The 5,927-nt window shown below is 40.9% G+C and overlaps 1 pseudogene; it reads right to left on the bottom strand.

Annotated features, from left to right (window-relative positions):
- Positions 1 to 3,363: 3,363 nt before the first annotated feature.
- On the bottom strand, positions 3,364 to 4,434 carry LOC106392369 (annotated as a pseudogene).
- Positions 4,435 to 5,927: the final 1,493 nt, after the last annotated feature.

Genomic DNA, 5,927 nt, shown 5'->3' with positions numbered 1-5,927 from the left:
GAAATTGGAAGGAGTTTCGGATAAGGCTGCGATGCAACAATCCTCGAGCAATGCCATAGGTGATCTTCTTGTTGATGGCACCGAAATTGATCTTGTTGTTGATTTTACGGGTGTAGGTGCCAACGAAGTATTCTCAGATTCGGAGTCGGAGAACGGAGAATTCAACGAACACTCGGGTTCGTCAGCTACCAATTCGTCTAATTCGGATTAATTAAAACTTTTATAATTCAGAAAAGATATTATATCTGTTGTAATGTTTTGGAGAAAATATTTTTTAGTACGTTTACGTACTTTTAAATAAAATATTTTGTCATATGTTTTATTTTATTTTAATGAATGTTTCAAAGTGGATATTATAAGTTAGAAAGATATTACATATTTTCTAATGTTTAAGAGAAAATACTTTTAAATAAAATATTTTCTCTGGTCCGACGGATTTCTGACCGGTTTCGGTCGGAATTTTCTGACCGGTTTCCAACCATTATTGCGGTCGGAAAGTGTTTTATATATTCAGAAACGCATTGACCCTAATCCCTGTCCTCCCCCTCTAGACGAAATCGCCTCCTTGTTACCTCCGTTCGATCTCCCCTCCGTTCTCCGTCGCTCTCCCCCACCGTTCGCAGTCGCTCTCCCCCTCCGTTCTCCGTCGCTCTCCCCCTCCGTTCGCCGTCGCTCTCCCCCTCCGTTCTCCGTCGATCTCGCTCTCCCTGTTACCTCCGTTCGCTCTCCCCCTCCGTTCTCCGTTGCTTTCCCCCTCCGTTCTCCGTCGATCTCGCGGTCCCTTCATTCCGTCGAGGTCGCGGTCCCTTCATTCCGTCGAGCTTGCGGTCCCTTCATTCCGTCGAGCTCGCGGTCCCTTCATTCCGTCGAGCTCCCTCTGTCTCTCTAAAAAAATCTCAGCCGAAAGATGTAAGTTTTATGACTTTCATCTGTTTAGTTTAGGTTTTAGGAAAAGTCGGGTTTGCTTATGGGAAAATTTCCCGTCTATGATTTTGATAGATTCTTGGTCGGTTATGATTGTCAAATGATTTGGTCGGTTATGATTGTCAAATGATTTGGTCGGTTATGTCAAAAACATAAGTGTCAAACTCTGTGTCAAAACTCTGTGTCAAAAACATTTCAATTCTTGTTCTAAGTGTTAATTTTTTTTTACTCGAGGTCTTATGCGGATTTTCTCGCCGGTTCTTTTCCATCGTCCTCGTCTGCTGGTCTGGGTTCCCCGGCTACACAAGGAACAAGTTTCCCTCAGCTACAGCCAGCATCAATCATCGAGGATAGGTTACTGAACGAGTTGTTGGTGGCACCAGGACGAGAGTTGCTTCCTAAGCTGAGCCCAAATGGAGAACCAAATACTAGCTGGTAAATTTTGAATTCTTTTTCTAATCATTTCTATTTTGCTATGTGCTTATGTATTCATTGTTATAGGTTTAGGCGAAGCAATCGCAATGCAATTTGCAAGTCGATTTTGAAGTGCTTTCACAGTCTCCTTCAGTTGCCTTATCCGACGTATGCACATGTTCCATTAGAAATTCAGAAGATGTGGCTCCGTTCATTTGCGGTAATGTTTTTTTGTAATGTAAATGTCCGCTTGGTTACAGATTAATTTCGACTTATGCATATGTTTGTTGTGTTTGCACGTTCATTGCAGCAGGATTGGAACTGGGACCCTCGTTTCACCAATGATGTGCGGACAGCCTTTAATTTGCAGGCTAGAAAGCAGTACACGAGCAACGTGACTGAGTGGAAGAAAAAGTGGAGGCTGAAGAAGGATAAACCCATATGTCTGAATCAAGATGTGTGGGATGGGTTTAAAGCCTATTGGCAGCTTGATGCTACTGCACATATTGCAGCTACCAATTCTGTTAATAGAAGAAGCAAACGTGGTGGAAAAGGTGAAGCAGTACACAATGGTGGTGCTAAGACACGAGAGGAACGTGAGATAGAAATGGTAAGCGGTGGCTTATTTTTTTCAATTTTATAAATTTCATCATATACATTTAACTGATACTCTTATATCATTTGTGTGTTTATTGGAAGACTGCTGAAAGGGGTGGAGTGCCACCAGATTGGTTAGAATTGATGAGGGATATGCACACCAATAAACAAACCGGTGAGGTTCAAGATCCTGTTGCGAGAGAGCTGTTGGCAACTCTGAGTAAGCTGAAGGAGGACAAAGAAGCACAACTTCAGCAGTCTCAGTTGTCTGCGAATGATGGATCTACGGCTTCTAACATGCTGTCCCGCGAAGAGATCAACCAACTGGTTCTCGAGGTATGTCTACTTTATGTGGTCAGTTGTTATTTTTTTTCTCCAGCCAAGAACTTAGAATTTTAGGATTCGTTCTCCAGCTGCTTGATATGTTAACAAGTTATATTTATAGTTCTTATAACATTTTTAATTCTTTCTACTCTTCTTTTGTAGAATGTTCCTATTAAGAAGGGTCGTCGGTATGGTATCGGTCGTACCTCCGAAGCTATCTCAACCTCATCATCTCAGCACTCAGTTTCTTCCTCAAGTATTCTTTAGTACATCGATCGGATGAAGACGGAGCTTGATGAAGAGCGGACAAAACGTCGAGCTATTGAGGAAGAGCTTCGTCGCGTGACCGTTTTCATTTCCAACCTTTGCCCCGAGCAGTTCTCTGCAACTCAAACCCAGCCGGACTCTGCAACCCAAAGCCCCGACGATCGATGTTTCTAGTAAGGAACTTTGGTTTTTTTTTTTTACTTGCTTGACCTTTGCCAACCGTTTTGGTATGTTTGTACAATCTATGACCATGTAAATTAATTACTTTATGTATGTTTGTTTAACTTTGCAAATTTTATTATAAAAATTCGACTTTAAAAAATTTTATGTATGTTTTGTACATTTCAGTATTTTATATTTCAAACCGAAATAAGCGTTTCTGACCGATGAACCTGTCAGAAATATCCGACCGATGAACCCGTCAAAACTTTCTGACCGTAATTTCCGTCAAAACTTTCCGACCGTTATTTCCGTCAATATTTTCTGACCGAAACACCCGTCAAACATTTCCGACCGCTATTATGGTCAGAAGTTTCTGACGGATATTTCTGACGGACGTTCCGTCAGAAATTTCCGACCGAAATTATTCGTCGGTTTTCGGTCAGCCATTTTTGACCGTTTCTGACCGCAAAAAAATTTCTGACCATATAGATCTGACGGTCAGATCCGTCGGAAATCCGTCAAAGCAGGCCATTTCCGACCGTTTTCCAACGGATATGACGGTCAGAAATTACTCATTTTCTTGTAGTGATTTAAGGTTAGCAAACATGTAACGAAGATAACTTCAACTAGATATTACTCGATTCGTGACTCGTGAGTAAGCTAAACTTAATCTAGCTAGACTTGAAAGTTTACGTTCGATTTGTACTTTTCACCGGGCTGCCAACCGGCCGGTATAACATCAGAAGCCACAACGGTCTCGCCGGAGTCAAGATAAGTCATCCGGAGAGACAGTGGAGCTAGCAAAGGTGATGTAACTTCAAGCTTCCACACCGCACCTTATGAGTGGCTCATCGGAAGCCATGTGTCAGAATCTAACGCTTGTTTGAGTTCAACTAGGCCTATTTCGCCGTCTCCGTTTACATACTCAACCAAAGCCGCGAAGTAGTAGGCGTTAGAACCTCCGTCCACTTGAAACACCACCGTTTCGCTATTATAGTTGCACTCAACTCTACAATATATATAAATGAAAGTACAATATTTAGAACAAAATCAATAAACCAAACATTAGCATATAACAATATTGTTGTAGTTATTTATCTAATGTGACATATATACTTTCTATAAAGAATCTGCAAAACTCCTGCAGTTCGAAGCTGACTATCTTGACCGGGAACGGCCATCGCACCAAACGCTGTACCGCTCAAATCGAAATGAACCGACTCTGTGAGGCATCCTTGTCCACATTCGTCTGTAATCACTGCCGTAACCGGATTCGTCGAACACGCCTGGTTCGAAGTGCATTTTATCTGTGCATTATATTAACCAAACGTGTAATTTTTTAAAAACTTTTGATATATTTTAAATGTATTAAACGCTTCTGCTTAATTGTAATTATTTTGATCATGCAGACCTGATAACATGCACCACATCCTCTCCCCGACTTATACAACGACGGACCTCCGGCTGATACCATGGACGAAAACGGAGCTTGTGCCACAGCATTTTTATAACCACACGCTCCAGCTTCATTATTTTAGTTTTATATATAGAGAGCAGAATAACCTGATTATGTAGAGATATAATGTGCATTAATTAGGTTAAATAACATCTATGCATATATTTACCATCGGTTCCGTAGCCAGTGGGGAGGCCATAGAACGTAGCTCCGGCTAGAGACCAATCGGAACCCCCCGCTTCTGCTGAAACATTGAGTCTTTTTGGGTTAAAGCAATGAGCAGAGTTCAATAGAACAAAAAGTAAGTATTGAAGTTAAACTTGATTTTGGGTTATGCTTAATTATGGGCCAATAAATTACTAAACCCAAAATTAGGTTCAAGTTCTAAAATCTTTCTAGAATTATCATCACCTCCTCGAGAAGAAAAAAATCTAGATATTGTATTAGAAAAATCTAGAGAATAAGAAAATATCTAAGAAGTAAGGAGGTGATGGTGGAATAATCTAGATCTTTGTAAGATAGTTTAGGATGCTATAAATACCTCATCATCCTTTAGAACACAAGAAGTTGAACAAGTAAAGTATAAGAAAGTTTTCTTAAAGAAAGAGTGTTCTACTCAAAGTTCTCTAAATCTTTTTGAGAGTTCTTCTATATTATTCTTCATACTTGGAAGTTTTCTTGTTTTTTTCGGGTTCTCGGGTATTACGGTCTTAGGCTAGTGCTAAACACTATCAAGGTTGTTTTCTTTACATGGTATCAGAGCAAGCTAATCTTGTGCTTATCGAGATCGGGTTTTAAAGAGAGCTCGGGTTTATTCTAAGTATGGAATCAACGGGTCGTGTTGTAGGATTGGGAATGGAAATCCTAAACCAATCTAACTTCCGGTTATGGAAGTCATGCATGGAGTCATACCTGGTGAGTGAGGACTTATGGGATGTCGTCGGTGGTAACAACACAACACCACCAAGGAGAAATGCTGCAACCCCGGAAGCGACAAAGGAGTGGACACGGAAGAATGCCAAGGCGGAGTTTGCTTTGAAGAGGTCCATATCTTCAAGCATATTTGAGCATGTCTTAAGGTGTACTTCCGCTAATTCCATTTGGCAAGCTTTAGATCAATTGTTCAACAAGAAGAATGAGGCTAAGCTACAATTATTAGAGAATGATCTTGCGAATGCGAAGCAGGGGGAGTCTTCAATCTCAGAGTTCTTCATTAAGGTAAAGAACCTATGCTCTGAGATTAATACTCTAAATACAGAGGAGTCAATTTCTGAAGCACGGTTGAAGCGGTCTATTATTCGACGTCTACGGCCTGAGTATACGCCGTTTGTGACTTCAGTTCAAGGATGGGCAACACAACCTTCCTTGGAAGAGTTTGAGAATTTGCTAGCTTCGCAAGAGTCATTAGCCATGCAAATGTCAGGAGTCAAAATCACTGATGACTCAGGAAGCGCCTTTGTAGCTAGGAGACAACAAAGCTTCAAGGCGAAAAACAAAGAAGGAGGTTCAAGACATAATGATGGAAGTGAAAGATCTTCTATGGATAAGAAAAAGTTCAAGTGCTACCGGTGTGGAAAGCTTGGGCATTTCAAAAGGGATTGTCGAGTCAAGTTGAAAGAAATAAATATGGTGGAGTCAAAAAGTCATACGGAAGACGAAGAATGGGGGAAATGTTTCACGGTGGAGGATACACATCCAGGTACACCCACAACTAAGAACTTGAGAAATGATTGGATTGTAGACTCGGGTTGTAGCCATCATATTACCGGAGATGAGAAGTTAT

Source organism: Brassica napus, chromosome C4 (genome assembly GCF_020379485.1).
Source record: "Brassica napus cultivar Da-Ae chromosome C4, Da-Ae, whole genome shotgun sequence".
Taxonomy (NCBI): Eukaryota; Viridiplantae; Streptophyta; class Magnoliopsida; order Brassicales; family Brassicaceae; genus Brassica; species Brassica napus.
The sequence above is the reverse complement of the archived record's forward strand: the minus strand, read 5'-3'. Positions and strand labels throughout refer to the sequence as shown.